The sequence below is a fragment of the Fringilla coelebs genome, assembly GCF_963513975.1.
Source record: "Fringilla coelebs genome assembly, chromosome: 9".
NCBI lineage: Eukaryota > Metazoa > Chordata > Aves > Passeriformes > Fringillidae > Fringilla > Fringilla coelebs.
Genome location: NC_140067.1, coordinates 26,168,189 through 26,186,180, shown reverse-complemented (window position 1 = coordinate 26,186,180; position 17,992 = coordinate 26,168,189). Strand labels below are relative to the sequence as shown.

The 17,992-nt window shown below is 41.0% G+C and overlaps 1 protein-coding gene across 2 annotated transcripts in view; it reads left to right on the top strand.

Moving 5' to 3' along the window:
- Positions 1–17,992, top strand: part of LOC311157050 (BMP/retinoic acid-inducible neural-specific protein 3) — a gene marked incomplete at both ends in the record, with an annotated part of 176,623 nt that overhangs the window by 140,194 nt on the left and 18,437 nt on the right. The window lies entirely within an intron of this gene.

Below are 17,992 nucleotides of genomic sequence, written 5' to 3'. Positions count from 1 at the left end.
GTGAGAAATAGCTACTCACTTGTCATAGTTTAGGAAGGTTTATTAAACCTTATCAAAAAAAACCCAGCAGTGCTGGGAGCAAAAGATTTTCCCTGCCATGTGCTCAGCCCCCTCACAGTGGAGGTTTTACCATTTTTACCTCTTTAACCCCTCCCAAAGTTCTGCCCATCAACCCCTTCTTCCCTGTGCAGTGGTGGAGATCTCTTCCTCAAATCCTGATTGGCGGTCAGATGTCACCACAGTGACAAGCCAGCCCTCCCAGATGTCCCAACTCCCCTTGCCCATTGATAACCACGCAAGGGGGTACAAAATAACTATAAATCTATAACCTTTTATAACCTGTAGACATGATATTTGTCCACTAATTGTGAGAGTCAATCCTCACATTACTCATCTATCATAAATCCCATCCCACGGGGGCTCAGCCCTCCTGCAGTGCCAGCTGTGGCTCTGCTGCAGCAGGATCCTGCACAAGGGGGGAGTTTTCCTCTGCAGCTCCAGGGCTGCTGGAGCTGGGCCTGCTCTCCCTCTGGGAATGCAGGGCAGGAGAAAGCTGCTCCTCTGGGAATGCAGGGGGCAGAGGCTGCTGTGCTGTTCCAGGGCAGATTGGATCCAGGTAGGAATGCTTGGCTCCTGCCCTGGGCACAGCATCTCCCCATGGGATGGTGGAATTTGATCAGCCCTGCAGGGACACTCACTGGCTGTGGACAGAAGATAATTAATAATGAATGGCCCATGGACAGCAGAGATCTCCTGGAGGGAGGATTGGCTGTGGGAGAGATAAAGAAAACTGCCCAAGGAAGAGAGGATAACTGCCCCAGCTCTGACAGATGGGAACAGAACACACATCCAGCTAAACCTGAGACAGTAAGGAACACACTAAGAAATGCTGAGAAATCCAAACGTGGCACTAAAATCTCCTCAAGGTTGCGGATGTGGGAATGGTACAGGCACAGGGTACAGTCCTCGTGTTTGTTGGAGTCGACAGTCCCAGCTTGCAATATCACTCTGTTCCTGTTTTCCTAAATACAATGGGAAAGGTCAGAATAAATCCTGATTTGTTTGTGACTGTGTAGGATAGGAGGTGACTTAGAAGTGACACAAGCACAGATTCATCATCCCATTTGGTTTGCCTGTTTTACAGAGCCATGTTTTCTGTGGCACTTGGCCAGGTGTAACAGTGCCAAAGAATTGTGTACAGAATCCTGAATAACTGCTCTGGAGCAGGCACAACTGTTTTAGGAACTTTGTGGGTCATTATACAATGTATACTACACACAATTGATTTCTCGTCTCGTTTGTCAAATATGAATTAGATTGCAAAGGATGCCTGAGGAAAGAAAATGGAAGCGTTTCAGTCCTTCCTAGAAAAAGAGAGATCCTGAAAGCCAGCTAATCAAATCTACATTAGCATAAAGTGGGTATACTTGGTTCCTGGTCGAAAATTGCTTTGTTGAAATAAGTGCAGTGACACTACAGTAAATCTGAAATGAATGAGCTTTTAAGGGCATTGTCCTTCTGAGCACAAGCGTTGTGGGACAGTCCAGTGACTCCTGCATTTAGCACGTTTCTCCATTGATTTTAGAGATATCTAGTTTAGGTTCAGTGTTCCAGAACTGCCAGAGATACTTTACACTCCCCTGCTTTCCACTCTGCTGTTGCAAGCTCAAGCACCATCAATTCCTCTTTGCCTTTCAGTGGCCCTCCCCCTTCTTTCAGGAGGCTGTGCTTGTAGCTTTCACGCTCCCTTTCTTCTACATATTGTGCTTTGTGCTGTGATCTGTTAGTTGAAACCAAAAATTCACTTGTGGGGTCATTTCATGATTAGAAAACATTCTGCCAAGAGAGGTTATGTAATCACTGCAGAGCCTCGTATCCTATCGGGTGTGTCTTGGCCATGACCTGAATGAGCATCCTGCAAAGAGATAATTCACCATGAATGACTTCTGCAGGAGCCCAGAGCTTCTTAAAACACAAGAAACAGTCCAGACTCACTTTTCCCCCCACCAAAACTGAATGTAATAGATTTCAAATAATTGAAAATAATCAGGTCTTCTAAAATAACCTCCGTAGGGCTTTGGAGAAATGTTTGGTTGCCATAGATAATGGCAGTGATAAAGATGAAGTGAGATATGTAACATTGCAAGGATTGATCAAAACACAGCTTTCTTGTCATACAAAGGATATTTTTATTTCAATGCAGAACTTGCAACTTCACAATTTGTTTTTTAATATTAAGATGTGGCACTGTGCCAAAAAGATGTGGACAGGCTGGAAAATGTCCAGATGAAGGACACAAAGTAGATCTCAAACAGGAAGCTGCCCCATTAGGAAAGGCTGAGAGACTTGTGTTTGCCTGGCTGATGAGAAAAGAAGGCTGAGGACAGCCCTTATTTCCATGTTCCATATTTAAAGAGGGACACAAAGGAGATGGAGGCTCTCTTTTTACAAGGAGTCACGTGGAAAAGACAAGAGGAAATGGGCGCAGGCTACTGCTGGGGAGATTCTGAGTGGACACAAGAGGAAAATATTTCACAATGAGAGCAGTCAGTCACTGGAATAACCTCTCCAGGGAAGCAGTGAACTCCCCAGTGCTGGACAATTTTAAGATGCAGCTGGACAGGGTGCCGGGCCATCTTTTCAAGGCCATGATTTTACCCAAAATGTTGGACCAAATGATCCTTGAGATCCCTTCCAAGCTGAAGGTATTCCATGATTCCATGACAGTAAATGTTACCAGCAATGAGTCTGCCTGTTCTACAGGGAGTTGCACCAAACTTTCACAGCAGTTTGATTTTGCAGTGTATCTCAAACTCAGAAATACCATCACTTTTGAGTTAATTATGTCTCATTTTAGTGACTACTCTGAAAATTTTTTCTTGTCACTACAGAGGGAGATAGGGCGTGTGATGTAGTGATGAGCAACAGATGACTCAAATATCAGTGTTAAAGCAGGCTTGGGAATACTTTGCCAGTGGGATACATTTGCTAAAAGAGACAGTTTTTAAAGGTTGGATTCCATCTGACTATCTGGGAAAATTGCCTTCTGACATCCAGGCTTTTATGGCTTGTAAGTAGAGCTTTAAAATAAGAAGTAAGGGGAAAAAGGTCAAAAGAAACTGGTTTAATGTCCAAACCCATTAAAAAAAAAAAATCTGATAGATCAAAATAAAGTATTGGATAAAGGAATTTCAGTGGTGAAAAGACCAATGGTGAGAAAGAAAACAGGACCTTGACAGAATAGTTTTCAGATATTCCTCATGATGAGAATATACCTAATCCAGATGAAATACTGAATTTTGATACCTGCCAACATGTAAGTGAATGTGGAAAGAATACCTGAGTAATGCCATGGAGAAACAGGAACCATTGCTCAGGCTGTAACATCAAACATTTCAGCAGACAGTGAGTGAAATAAGAGAACCAAACCCCAGTACAATATTTTTTTTTGTGTGTTTTCAAGAGAAGATAGAAATAAAAGCAGAAAAACCATCTTTGTGATCTTTAAGGTCCCTTCCAGCCTAAGCCAGTCTATGATCCTGCGTGCCATGCACAGTCTAGGCTTTAAACAATCAAGAAGGGGAATTGGAACAAAATGTCATTTTTCCCAGGGCTTTCTAAACAACTCCTTCAGGTTAGTGTTTGGGCTCTACTATTGGGTGAATTTGATTTTGGAAAGAGAAATTAGATTGAGTTAATGAAGATATCAATACTAATTGCAATAGTTGTGGGCACATGTTTTCTCAGATATATATTAAAGAGGAAATGCTTCAGCTTTTAATAAAGGTCATGGTGTTGGCAGTGAGTAAAACCAACTCTGCTAATGTTTAATTTTACACCGAATTTCACTAATCAATAGAATATATTTATAAAGGATTTTTAAAGGGATATCTCGAGAGTGAGGGTTGGTTTTTCATGAAACAGGGAGGTATGTCCTCAAAGTTTAATGTAATTCATGAAAACTTTCTCTGAGACTGGAGTTTTATAGGGATTTATCTATGCAGTCTGCCAGAAATCATTTGGTCACGCCTGAAGGAGCTCCTGCATACGGTCAAGGTTATCATTAATTACTGAAAAAAATCATCTCTTTTCTCTGGCTAGAAAATTTCTTTCCTGAACATGAAACAAATTGTTGCCTGATTGTTTTAAATGGGACTTAATTAATGAGTTACACAGAATTGCTTGCAATTTCTTTCATATTTCCTGAAGACCAAGCCACTTAGTAATCATAATACTAAATTACATTAATATATTAATTTTCTAATCCTGAAACCAAAATACCATTAAAACCTCTCCTAACATCTTTGTTCACAGCAAAAAAAGACTCATTTAATTTGCAGGTTAAAGAAACTAAATTTCCATGTCTCCTTTTGGGACACAGTTTATGTTCTCCATCCAGAATAAAGTACAAATAATTTTCTTTCAGTTTGCACTCAGGGTCAGAACAATTTACTGCAGCACTTTTGTGTACAGGGTGGGGTGGGCCCAGGATTACAACTTTTATTTTTTATTCTGTTCACTGCAAATCTTTTCAAGTTCCAGATGTTCTGTCCAGCTTTTAAGCTTGCTTTCATTAACATGAAACAGACCTTTGGTCCTTTTCCTGAAAGTCAGATCATGCCAAGATACATCAAACACCCTCAGATTTCCATTGTGGCACTGCTGAGTGTAACTTTTAAAATTCACTTCAATTAATCAATCCGTCTGTAATCAGTGAAGTATTTACTGGTTGTCTGAGTTCAGCAAAAAAAATACCAACTAAAATTCAAAGCCAGAGAAATTTCTGTGTAGGTAATCTGCTCCCACATTGTGTATGAAGGATGGGATAATCAAACATTCAATTTTAAGAGATAAAGAGAAAACAAGATTAAAAACAATGCACTCTGAAAAAGAAATATGTTCCTCAGAGTGGTACTACCAGGTGAGCTTCTACCTCCATGAATTTCAGGCTCTGCTGCTTCAAGAGGCTGAAGTGATTATTTCCAGTATGTTCTCATTGCATTGACACATCAGCCTTAAAAACAGGGAGTATTCTTGTGTTCTCTTGGGCAGAGTCCAGTGTGTGCAGCAATTGTTATCCTACCTGATGGCCAGCTCCTGCTACAGCCTTTGTGCAGGAAAATGTGGTTGAGAGATGGCACAGTACATTTTGCTTGGCAGGAAAATGTGGTTGAGAGATGGCACAGTACATTTTGCCTTGCAGGGATGTGGTTGAGAGATGGCACAGTACATTTTGCTTTGCAGGGATGTGGTTGAGAGATGGCACAGTACATTTTGCTTTGCAGGGATGTGGTTGAGAGATGGCACAGTACATTTTGCTTTGCAGGAAAATGTGGTTGAGAGATGGCACAGTACATTTTGCTTTGCAGGGTTGTGGTTGAGAGATGGCACAGCACATTTTGCTTTGCAGGAAAATGTGGTTGAGAGATGGCACAGTACATTTTGCTTGTCAGGAATCAGCAGGGAGGTGTAAAATACAGATGGGAGGATGGTTGGGCAGCACAAGGAGCACAGCACATTTGGTTTGCAGGAGTCAAGCTGAGGTGTAAAACACGTGTGTGCCCTGAGCTCATCTGGTGCATTTCTGGGTTAGGACCATGAGCTGTGAGAAGCAGTGGTTAATCTTTGGAGAGGATTTCTTGTGGTGTGCATCCACCCTGAAAAAAAGGACTAAACTGGGCATTTAGTCCCAGCTCTGGATTCCAGCAGCATCTTCCTCAAAAGAGGTCAGAAAGTGATGTCCTACTTACCGGGTGAGGGCAAGTTTCCTCACAGGCTGAGGCTGAGCCTGCTGGCTCACACCCCCGCTGGAGGCAGACATCTGTGAGCCACCTCTCACTCTAACATCACCTTCAAGCTGAACCTTTTCATTAGAACCTTTTCATTTGTCAAAGAAAAAATAAGTGGAGGGAATTAGTAAATATCAGCTGTGCTGCACAGGGCCACTGCAGCTCACCCATGGCCAGGGGAACAGGGGAAGCAGCAGGCAAAGGTGTGGTCATAGAGTTGTCACTGTGTTCTGGGGAGGGAAAATGGGTTTTCTTTCTGTTTTGGTGGACACAGCAGTAAGGTTTAATTCCAAATGCAATGACTGTGCTGAGAAACTGAAAATCCCAGGAACAGAAGACCTGATTCTACCTTTGAACTGCTGTCAGTGTCACCCCTGATGTGAACCAGAGCTAGGGGCGTGCTGGCACTCACATCCACCCAAATTATGGAACCAAAGGCAGAGGACTGGAATCCCTGTGCTTGGGAGCATTAAAAGAAATATTAACTGGCTGGGTGGAGAAGGAGAATCTTCCCTTTCCCAAATACTTTTAAAGAAGGACAGCAATGATTTCCTTTCCTCTGATTTACTTTAATATCCAACCACTTGTGAAAGAGATGGAAGAGAGGGGAAGCTTTCATTTCTTCCTTCAGAAGTGCCAGTTTATAACTTGGTTTCATTCCTTTTGTGCCATTCAAATGGATTCCTTCACTAATCATCCTTTTAAGTGAGTACACTCAGTACAGGACATTATTGTAGGTATGAACCTTATCTGTATGCACTTTAAATAATTTCATAATGAAAAAGCATCACTTAAGGTCTAATTTAATCAGCACCATCTGTGATTTAATAAAGATATAAACAAAAATATTAAAAGGAGAGAGGTAATGTAAATACAGTAATAAGTCAGTGGGAAAAAAATTGCATCTTCCTTGTATAATAGCTAAATGGAGACCTGGTGCAATAAGCTGCAAATGAAGATTATCAGCAGCTCAAGTAAATAAGAATTTCAATCTTAGAACACCAAGGTATGGCATGTCCACACAAAAGTATGGAGTTTTGAATAGAATGTTAGTATTTGAATTTTTGAAAAGACTGGATGCTTAAAATTACCATATAGTTTAAAGTGAAGGTGATAATTATATCAATAGTCCAGACACTTTTTAAAAGGATCTTATTCTGGTAACAGAAACTGAAAACAAATACAGATGAAACTTCTTAATAACTTAAAAAAAATATTTTAACATATAAAAACCCCTATTTCTGGAAGGAAAGTAATTCTTGGCAGCCTTATGTTCGAAGCATGTCCTTATCTCCATGAAAGTTATTTTTTTAAAGAAACATACTCTGAAGCTGATGTAGACTTAGAAGGAATTCATCAGTAGAGGCAGTGAATAGTTACATCAAACAGAAGAGTTTCAGAAAGAATTGTGCTTTTTAAAATCGGACTTTTTCCTGGAATTTCCCACAATATTCACAACAGGCAGCTATGAAAGAAGGAAGAGCCATGCATTTGCATTTTCTTGTTTCTCTATTATTTTTGATTTTCACTTAGCAAAATATTCACATGCCCTAGAAGCACAACAAGGTCTGAATACTCTAAAAACACTTCAGAGAAGGGGATTTTTGTTTTGGTCTTCTCTTCAGTCCTTAGGCAGAAAAACAGATTTAAAATAGGTTACTTTTTTTACAACATCTATAAACACAGTCCATCAGAACACTGAGGTCTGGAAACCTGTTTCCTTCAGAACTCTCCAGAATGAAATACATAAGAAATAAAGGGGGTAGTGCAGGTTAATCCAATTCCCTCAGGATGTAATGCAGGATTAGTTCCTTACATCCCAGAGTTGTTTATCAGCTACTTGAGATTGCTTTGCTATAAGTGTAATTGATTCATGGGCACAACATCACCAAGGAATAAAATATTCCACCAAGGAAGCCACAGAGTTCAAGATATGAAAGTTTCTTTGTGCATCACACAGAGACTTTTCTTCTTAAAGAGCATTTGTGGCACTGGATGTAAGGGGAAAAAAAATCTAATTATCCATCACTTAACAGGATGCTGCTGGAGTGAAGGTGAGCAGTGAGTCTAGAGAAAAATGATGTTTTAGAAAGGCAGTGTAAGATAGCAAAAGCTCCTCTGGATGGACTGGGTCTAACATAAATGATTCTTCTGAACACGAGATGCTAAATAAACAGTATTTTGTCTGCTTTCAGAACATCTTCTTTAATAGAGGACAAGGATCACAGAGATGTTTCTAAACAAAAATGGTTCCAAGAAAAATGTGTTGTCAAAATGTGTTGTCATTATTAGCATATTTTAAAAAAAAGAAAATAAGAAAAGATTTTTATTTTATCTGCTCCAATTAAGACATTGCATTTGGGAGTCCAAATGTAAAGATCCATTTGTAAATCCAAAAATATATTTACAAATTTTAATGTAAAGGAATGCCTGTCCAGTGGAAATTTAGATTGGATGTGACATAGCAAGTGCACATCTGAAAGTCACATGCCACAGACAAGGAAGGTGATGAGATGAAGTGTGAGAGATAAAAGGAAGGTCAGCTTGGTAGTGGCTGCTTTACTAACCCGAATACTAAGTCTGCATCTGTTCTCAAAGGAAATAAAATGATGTGCTTGGAGGTGATACCTTTAATTGGATTGGGGATTAGAGTTATTTAAAACTAACGTGACATACATAAAACCACGATCTGGAGCCCTGCAAATAATAGGTGTGATAACAAGGAGAAGCAGAGATAAACTCTCGTGTACAGATGTGTTTTCACACGTGGTTTAGGAGTGCTGTATACACAGGGCACCTGTCCTTGGAACACCTTTCTTCTCAAGGAGATCTGGGGTTCTAATGGAGCAGCACTTTATTGCACATTCATAGAAGCTGCTCTTGACCACCTGCTACCCATGACAATTTTTTCCAACTGTTCCTCATCTCCACTTTTGGTATTTTTGATGAATAGCGACATTAGAATGAAGTAATTTCAGCATGTCAGACAGTGAAATGAGTAGAGAGTTTATATTACTGTCCCAGGGCAGGAATATTCCTGCTTTGGAAACACCATATGTGCAATGAAATCACATTTCCACACCAATGTTTTGTCCTTTTCAACTACAAACTTACCAGCGCTGCTGTCCCCTAAAAGCAGTGTCTTGGCAATCATAGTTTACATTTTGTCACGGGATGTTACAAAAAAAGAAAATAATCTCAGTAAGATTCATCTGACATGAAAGGTGTTACACCAATGCAGGAAGGAATAGGATTTAATGATATTGAAGATATGATACATGATATGATAGTGATTTGATATTGCAGGGTGTTGAGTTACACCTTGTTCTGAGACTTGCAACACTAAAATATGATTACGGAGTCGCTGACCACATGGCAAACAGCCCATACTTTAAAAGGACATAACAGATGTGACTTGTTATCACAAGTCCACACAGTAGCTGTGACTGCTGGATTTTCAGACAACATTTCAAAGGAGTCACTATTCAGAGGTGCAACAGCAGAACACAACTCAAGGAAATCATCTGTTCAAGGAGAGGGACTTCCTTGCGGGCTCACTTCTGTGAGTGACAGGGTGATAAGAGCAGAAATCACACACTCTGTTGGAACATGAATTTCCTCTATACAGTCCAGTTCTGAGAAAGTGGAAAGCTGGGCTCAGTCTCCTCTTCTCCCTCATGAACCAGTTTCTAGAGTGTTCATTTAATTCAGATCTGCTGACACTAATTTGCTACCACTTCAAATTGCCTCTGTCCCTTCCATCTAACAAAACATCTCTTTGTTTCTATCCCAAAAGTCCAAACTTCCTTTTTTTTTTCCCCAGGCAAATTTTGTAATTCAATTGATCCAACCAACCTGAAAATTTGAAAAAAAAAATTAAACCCAAGGTGCTTAAAATAACACTATTTTTATAGATATGTGGTGTTAAAAAGAAAATAAAGAAAAACATGGGTTAAGAGAAAGCTGCTAAAGAATTTCAGCTATAAAATATTCAGCACATTTAATACCCAGTGTAGATGCACAGTACTGAAGATATTGCTTTTGGCCTTTTGGCTTTTACTGTGACCAAACTGCTGTAAAGGACTTTTCCTCAGGCCACATTTAAAGACATCTTAATCACCTATCCACATGAATCAAATGCAGAGACAACATCAGAGCCAGCACTGCGGTGACTCACAAGGCTTGGAACTCAACACTTTAAAATAACTCCTTGACATGTGGATAGATGCTGGCACACATTTCTGGGCTTGGCAGCTCCTGTTTGCCCCTGGCCTGGTGGCCATCTGTGTTTGCAGCCGTGACATGTGACACGGTGGCCATGGACAGCACCCCACCACCTTCAGCAGAATAATGCACTCTGCAAATGCAGCTGGAGGTCAGGGAAGGACACCAGAGGGAGATATTGGATCTTGGAGCACCCTGGGCTTCAGGCTGTCCCAAATCCAGAAGGTTGCAGTGTTGTCCAGATTAATAATAGTCTGGATATAATAAGAGCATATTTGAACGGGGAGGCTATAAAATCTACCATAAGGGCGTATCTTTTATCATCTATGAGTTATTAAGAGAGATATGTACAAATTAAGTAAAAATGAGCTTTGTCCTCAGCATCACCTCAATACAAGAAAGATCTAGAGAAAGGTCTAAGAGCATCCAGAGGAAGGCACGAGGATGGTGAAGGGCCTGGGGAGGAGAAGGCTGAGGGGAGACCTCAGTGCAGTTCCAGCTTCCTTGTGAACAGGAGAGGAGGGACAGCTCCAATCTCTGCTCTGGGACAGGGACAGGAGCCAGGGGATGGCTGGAGCTATGCCAGGGCAGGGTCAGGCTGAGAGCAGGGAAGGTTCTTCCCCAGAGGGTGCTGGGCACTGCCCAGGCTCCCCAGGGCATGGGCACAGCCCCAAGGCTGCCAGAGCTCCAGGAGGGTTTGGACAACACTCCCAGGGTGGGATTGCTGGGGTGTCTGGGCAGGGCAGGGGGTGGACTTGACTCCTTTGGATCCCTTTCAACTCAATTTTTTCTGTGATTTTGTGGTCAGGAATCCTCTGTGGAGCCACCAGAGCCCCTCAGTCCATAGCCAGCACAACCCCCCAGCCTGGCCTAGATCTGACCTCCCTCATTCTCTTTTTCCATTGTGTCCCTCCACGGGGACATCCAGGGTATTTGTCACAGAGGGGTCCCAGCCCAGGCTGCCATGGGCTGCTGGAACATAAACACTTCTCTGGGCTGTGCTGTTAGAAGGAAGAATACCTCTCCTCTGTGGGGAGATGGTGCTAATGCAAACACTAGAAAGCTTTGACACAAGTGCAGAGGAAAAGGGGAGATGAAGGCTGGACTTGTGGGGTGGGGGATATTTTCAGACATATCCATATTTCAGAGAAAGCCTTTTGTAGCTCCGGTGCCTCTCTTTGACAATGAGCTCTCTGCTTGTCAGGTCAGGTCTGTCAACACTGAAAATGAGCTTTTCATGATCAGAATCAGAAAAAAATCTCAGTAAAACAAGCAAAAGAACTGTAAGACATGCATTGAGATGGAAATGGACAGACACTAGTGAGTGTCTGATATTCCTCACCTGGGTTAAGTCATACTGAATTTACTTTGTGAGATTGCTCACAAGGTGAGGTGCCAGCTCCTCAAGGGGACATCAAATACCATTCTTTAACCTTCATGGTTGTGCCCCAGGTCATCTTACAGAGGATATATAGTTGCTTTGAATAGATAAATTTGAAGATTGCATAGTCTCAGTCCTGCAGATGATGGGAATTTCAAGCCTTTGACTTTTAAAAATACTTTGGAAAGTACTGTAAGCCTGCATCTGACTTGTTCATAATGTGCAGTGTCTACTCTTTCATTCCTTATAAATACATGAATCAATCCTTGGCTTCTAACATGCAGAATGCACAAGCCCCATTGTTGTGGATTTCCAAAAGACATATTTCTGGGAGCAAGCTCTGTATCTGGCTAGTATGTAAGAAGATTAGATAAAAGAACTAAATTCCCTGTGAAGGTGGGCAGGCCCTGGCACAGGGTGCCCAGAGAAGCTGTGGCTGTCCCTGGATCCCTGGCAGTGTCCAAGGCCAGGTTGGATGGGGCTTGGAGCACCCTGGGACAGTGGAAGGTGTCCCTGCCCATGGCAGGGGGTGGCACTGGATAAAATTTAAAGTTCCTTCAGTCCAAACCATTCCATGAGTTTATGAAAGGATTTATGCCAAGTTTCATAGGACTGATTCCTGCTAGGTTGTTTTTCCATTTGCAACACAAAGAAAGAAAGAAATAACTCATATATGTCAGCTTCATAATTATCAAAACTTAATAACTCTTTCTTATTTACAATCTGTCTTCTATAAACTGAAATTTTGTTAATTTTTGCTGTAATATATTCACTTCATTCTCTCATATGATCTTGATAAGAGGAAAATAAGTGGATAGAAAGAAGTTGAAGGGTAAAGTGTCAGGAAACATTCGATTTTTCTGACTGAGCTGTTAGATAAGAATTCAGTTTGTGCATAATTACTGTGGATACTTTCAAGTGTAACTCATGAACAAAAACATTAGGAAAAATATATACAAGAGTAGTTATTGTTTTTAGACACATAAAGAAGCCTCTGAAAAATTAAAATTAAAATTAAGCATTCATTACTGGTGTCTCATGTATGTAGCTATATCCTGATTGGTAAAGACTTCCTGCCTTCCCCTGTTTTGGAAGGAATTTATCCCCCCAGAGAGGAGCCAGGCAGGCAGCCCAGGAGCATCCAGCCCTCTGTGCTCCTGGAGGGACAGGAATCAGCAGCAGGTCCAGGCTTGCACTGCCTTGCCAACAAATGTCACCTTTCCCTGGGAAGGATCCCAGCTGGAGGGGTGAGAGCAAGTCCATGATAAACAACAAACCCAGAGCTGTTTCATTCTCTGCTGGCTGTGGTGTGACATGTGCTGTGTGCACAGGGGTCACCCAGGGAACAGCTTTGCTCTTGAGGCACTCACCTCATGTCCTGTGTTGCCAGAACTTTTATGTCCCTGACAGGATTCTTACAAACCCAGTGCACCCAGAGATCCTGACAAACAGGAATCCCTCAGTCCTGGGGTTTTTTGGGTGGGAAAGGACCTAAAGCTCAGCCAGTTCCATGCCCTGCCATGGGAAGAGGATGCCTTCCACCAGTCCAGGTTGCTCTGAGCACATTCCAGCTCCATCCTCCCTGTCCTTTGTTATTGTACAAAAGGCACAGACCTACACTGATGCAAATTCCCCATGTTTTTATCCTTTTGGAGAAGTGCCACGAATATACTTCAGAAAATGAACATAAATCACTGTGTTATCAGTAATATTCTGTTTTTAAAAAATCCTAATTTTAGAGTAATTTTTGGGTAGGAAACAAAAAAGCTTCAGGCTGAGAGGATGCAGATGAATTTTATTGCAGCAAGTGAAGGAGATCAGGGCCTTGAAGCAACCTTTGAAATGAAAATGAAATTGCCTTGCTATCAAGTTCCTGCCTCCACATCACATCCTGACCAGTATTTTGGTATTAAAAAGTTGTCTCCTCATCCTATAGCTGCATAATCACCAATGACAAAGAGAAAATAAAACGTCCAAGACATCTGAGTCCCATGGCTTCAACCCTGCAGGAAATGGTAGGAAGGGCTTTTTTCCACAGGGCACCAGAATTCATATGAGGAACTCCTGGAAATCACATCCTGAGATTTAATGTGATCTATCCCAGGCAGGCAATGCTGATGCAGATCATATAGTCTGTTTACCCCTTATTTTGGGCTCTGGGACACATTAATGAGATACAATCAGTGCAATAGTTTAAAATGGATAAGCACAGACCACTACCAAATTCTCCTCAAGCAGCAGATGACAGAGCACAGCTGCAGAAGGGATTAATTCCAATTAATTTGTAAGGAATTTATCCCAATCAGAATTATATCAGATTTCTGGAAACTGATCTTTGAAATGATAGGTGCTGGTGAGTATAAAATAAAGAACCCCAGTCAAAAGGGGACACTTGCTAATTTTCTAACATAGTTAAATTGTTAATAACTGATTTATCTCAACTGTTGAGTTATTAAAGTAAGAAGATGACCCAAACCAATCTAAAGCCTTCTCTGAATTCTACCCAGAATCACCTTCTCTTTGCAATGAATCTATTTGCTTAAAACTCAAGAAACTATAAATGTAATTACAACCTTTACTGAAAGGCAAGCTTTTTTTTCCCCCCGTTGTGAAGCTGCCACCATATTTACCATAACATTTACTTTCTCCAGGTTTTTGTTATTAAAATCACAAAGTTTTATTTTTTTTTATTATTTTCTTATGTGGTTTTTAGTCATTCAGATTCTTAGATAATTAGTTCCTGCCCTACCCATATGACAGGAAAAACTTCAACATGCCTTCAAACCTCTCCTGTTACATAAAAGTACAGCAAACATCAGCATTTGTTGCATTAATTGAAATTAATGTATGTCTTTGAGTTAAAAAAGAAATTTGGAATGAATTTAACTTTTTGAAGGGCAATTCCTTTCAAAAAGCAATTAGAAATCTCTATCAACATGGGTTAGACTTATCCTTGGTATATTTAATTATACTTCCATTCCTTATTTTAAACAGTGATATTTCCAACAGGATCTGATATTAGGATAATTTCCTTAAACTTTTATTAATTTTTTTGTGGGTTTTTAAAAAAAATCTTCCAAATTTAAGACACTGCTTGTTGATGGTGAAGATGAAATCCCAAACAATTCTTTAATTTGCCTTAGAAGAGCCCAAAGGCATCGTGTCCTTGAAACTGTGCATATATTTTTCCACAGATTTTTGAACAAAGCTGCCTTAATTTTGGAAAAAATTAGGAACAATAACTGATGATTTTTTTAATGTAAGTTGATAGCTTACCATCTGTGTGGATTGCTTCATCAGTGCATTATCTGCAGCAAGCACTACTGGGTTGGATCATTCCCGGAGTGATGGCTGAGATAGAGTATAAATATAAACCAGACAGTTGGCAAATGTGGCCAAGATGGGAGCAAGGCACTGGGAAATGGAAAAGCTGAGCTGCTGACGGGGCTGGCCCAGCCTTCCTTGACAAAACTTCAGTTCAATAAGCTCTGAGCAGAGAGCCATGTAGCAAATCCCAGGCCAGCATGCAGACTTTCTGTTTCATCAGTTTAGCCCTCGATACCTCACAAAACCCTTGAGCAGCAGTTTCTGTCTTGCTGAGTCCAGCCCATGGTTTAATGAGTCTTGCCACTTGGTTGTTGGGCATTAAGTGATTTTTTATTTCTTCTGCTGACCATCTGCTGCATATTCTGACTTGCTTTTCTATGTATATCCACATTTGGATATAACATCAACTGTGTGGGAGAGAAAACATTTTACTTGTGGATTAAGAGATGAGCAAAAGTCCATAAAAGCCAGAATCCTCAGCTTGAAATGACAGAAGTAGAGAAACAGGTTTCCAGCCATGAATATTTAAAAGGAAGTCTATACAGAATTTCTGCATCTGGGTTTCCAAGTGTTGCTGTAACTTAGGGTTGGATTAACTTCAAAGACAAAAATAGACCCTCTGTCTGTGAAAAGCAGAATTTCTCTGCACTGAATAGAGATTAGTGTCCTGACACAGAGCAGTGAAGCTTTATAAAGAGGGTTTCTACACGAGGCACCTGTGAATCTTGGCTAATAATGACTCCAGAGCCTGTTTCTATTTTTTTTGCTGAATAGCACACAGACATCTGGTTATAGAGCTCTATAGAGAAATTCAGATGAATGGTGCCATGCATTTGGGAAATCCATGACATTGCAAGGCTCACAATCTAGGGAATCGCACATCCCACCCGAACTTTCAAATTTGTTTCACAAAAAACTTATTTAATCCATTTCACCTTTGAAGTTTGCAAGAGCATTCACTATGTTCTTGTTACCCATTTCACTTTTCTCGATAGTGAAATGGAACTGACATCCTGTGTCTATGAAATTCACAAAATTTGTATGCAATTCCTGGTTTAAATACCTAACCCTAATAGTAAATCCAACCAGAAATTCCTTTGCAGATCATAATCCTTAAAAACTGCTATAAAATATACAACACTGCACAGACAAAACCTTTTTCATGTTTATCTATGATAAAAGAACACTTGAAGAACTCTTTAACAAAAGTATGCAATTTTCCTTCAAAATTGTCGAGAAAAAACTTCTTGAGCATACAAGTTATGTTGCACTGAACTTTGCCTCTTAAAAAAAAGAAAAAGGTTTCTCAAATCCATCCTCAGGAGTTTTATAAAATGTTCTGAGTTGTAATTTCTGCTTTTACTCTCTGAGAAGCTTCATTGTAGGGGGGTACATCACAGATTGATCCCTCTGAGTCACAGAACTTTGCCACACTTTGGAAGAAAAGGTTGGTTCCCATCATTTCCAAGGGTCTGATCTGAGGTGTTGCCTTGATTATTTAGAAGGAAATTGGATTTGCAACTATCAGATAAAAAGATGTAACCAGATAAAAAACCATAAACCAGTTGTTTCCTCTCTTCCTGATGTTGTAATATAAAATCCTGGAATCATGGAATGGTTTGGGATGGAATGGACCTCAAAGCCCATCCAGTGCCACCCCTGCCACGGGCAGGGACACCTTCCACTAGCCCAGATTTGCTCCCAGCCCCATCCAGCCTGGCCTTGGACACTGCCAGGGATCCAGGGGCAGCCACAGCTTCTCTGGGCACCCTGTGCCAGGGCATCCCCACCCTCACAGGGAAGGATTTTTTCCTAATCTAATTAATATCCTTTTTTTTTTTCTTAAGATCTAAACTCAGTTGCTCACTCACCATTGAAACCCAACCATCCCATCAATGCTTTCAGCTCCAGGAAAGAAGTGAGCAGTTCCAAGTATCACTTGTTTTCACTCTTAGGTCTGCAAGCTCCCACAGGCCCTAAGAAAAATTTAATGTCTTTATTGGCAATATTAGTCTGGCATGAATTCACACCTGTGAACCCCAAATGATCTCATCTCTTGTACCCGTAATGATGTGGGTCTGCCATTTGTGCTCAGTAGCCTCATGAAGAGGGCAGATCTGAAATCAGTTCAGATAATCTATAAAAAACCAGAATTATTGAGCTACTTTTGGGTTTTTCTTAAGTGTTTAAGGTGTTATATTCAGGTCTGGAGGCTGTCACAGTGCTGAGGTTTCATTTGCTCACCTAGAGCTTTTGGCTGCTCTGCATATGTTGTTGACATCAGAAGGTGCTGAATTACCATTTCCACTGGAGGAAAGGAAAAGATTGAGTGCTTAATTTCTTGAGAAGATAGCTTTTAAAATGCAGTTAGGGTGTGCAACTGCCAGTACTAAGGCACCTGAATGGCAGCAACACTTTGCATACCTTTAAGCTGTAAAGTAAAACTGAGTGTGATTAATGGGATGGCTTTGCACATAACAGCACAGCTGGGGATTATGTTATTTTATATTCATCTTCCAAACTCCCATAAAAGTGGATTATTGTAGCATAGCACTTGTGAATAGCTACATGATGACTGGAGCCTTAACAGCTCCCCTGTTCTTACAAAAGGAAATGTACTCCTAGAAGCTCAGTCCTCCTTTGTGGAATTCGCCCTTCAAGGAGGATGAGGAATATAAAAAAAAGCTGGAAGGCCGTTTGGGGGACATTGGGGTCACCATAAAAATATTGGAAGAGGTGTGAATACTTGGCTGAGCATGAAGAGATCTTCTCTGAGCTGCTGTGGCCCAGGTGGGCTGTGCAGGTGTGATGGGCATGGCTGGGGCTGGGCACAGGTGACCTGAGCACCAGAGTTCCAGCTGACACTGTTCCCTGAGCCCCAAAGCCATGAGGAGAGTGGGGAGGAGGCTTCAAGGAGAACATCTGAGCCTAAAGATTTGCCCCAGAGTGTCCTGGTATTGCATCTATGTTGGGAGCTGTATACCAGCACCTAGATGACCTGAGCAGAAAGAGAGAGGGTAGAGGTACAGAAGTTATATAGATACAGAGGAGAAATGTATGAATAGAGCTGTGAACTGCTCTGCATAAAAGGGTATTTGACTTATGGTTCTCATTGCCCACTAATTACAAGATAAAAATTTGCAGCCATCTAAACTCTGCTGAAGCCCAGCTGGAATTGGAATTGCTGCCATGTGTCATCACAAAGGAAGATTTTTTTAATGGGCTGTTGGCATCAGCTGGAAGATGCCCACTGATCTCATGGCAAAAGAAT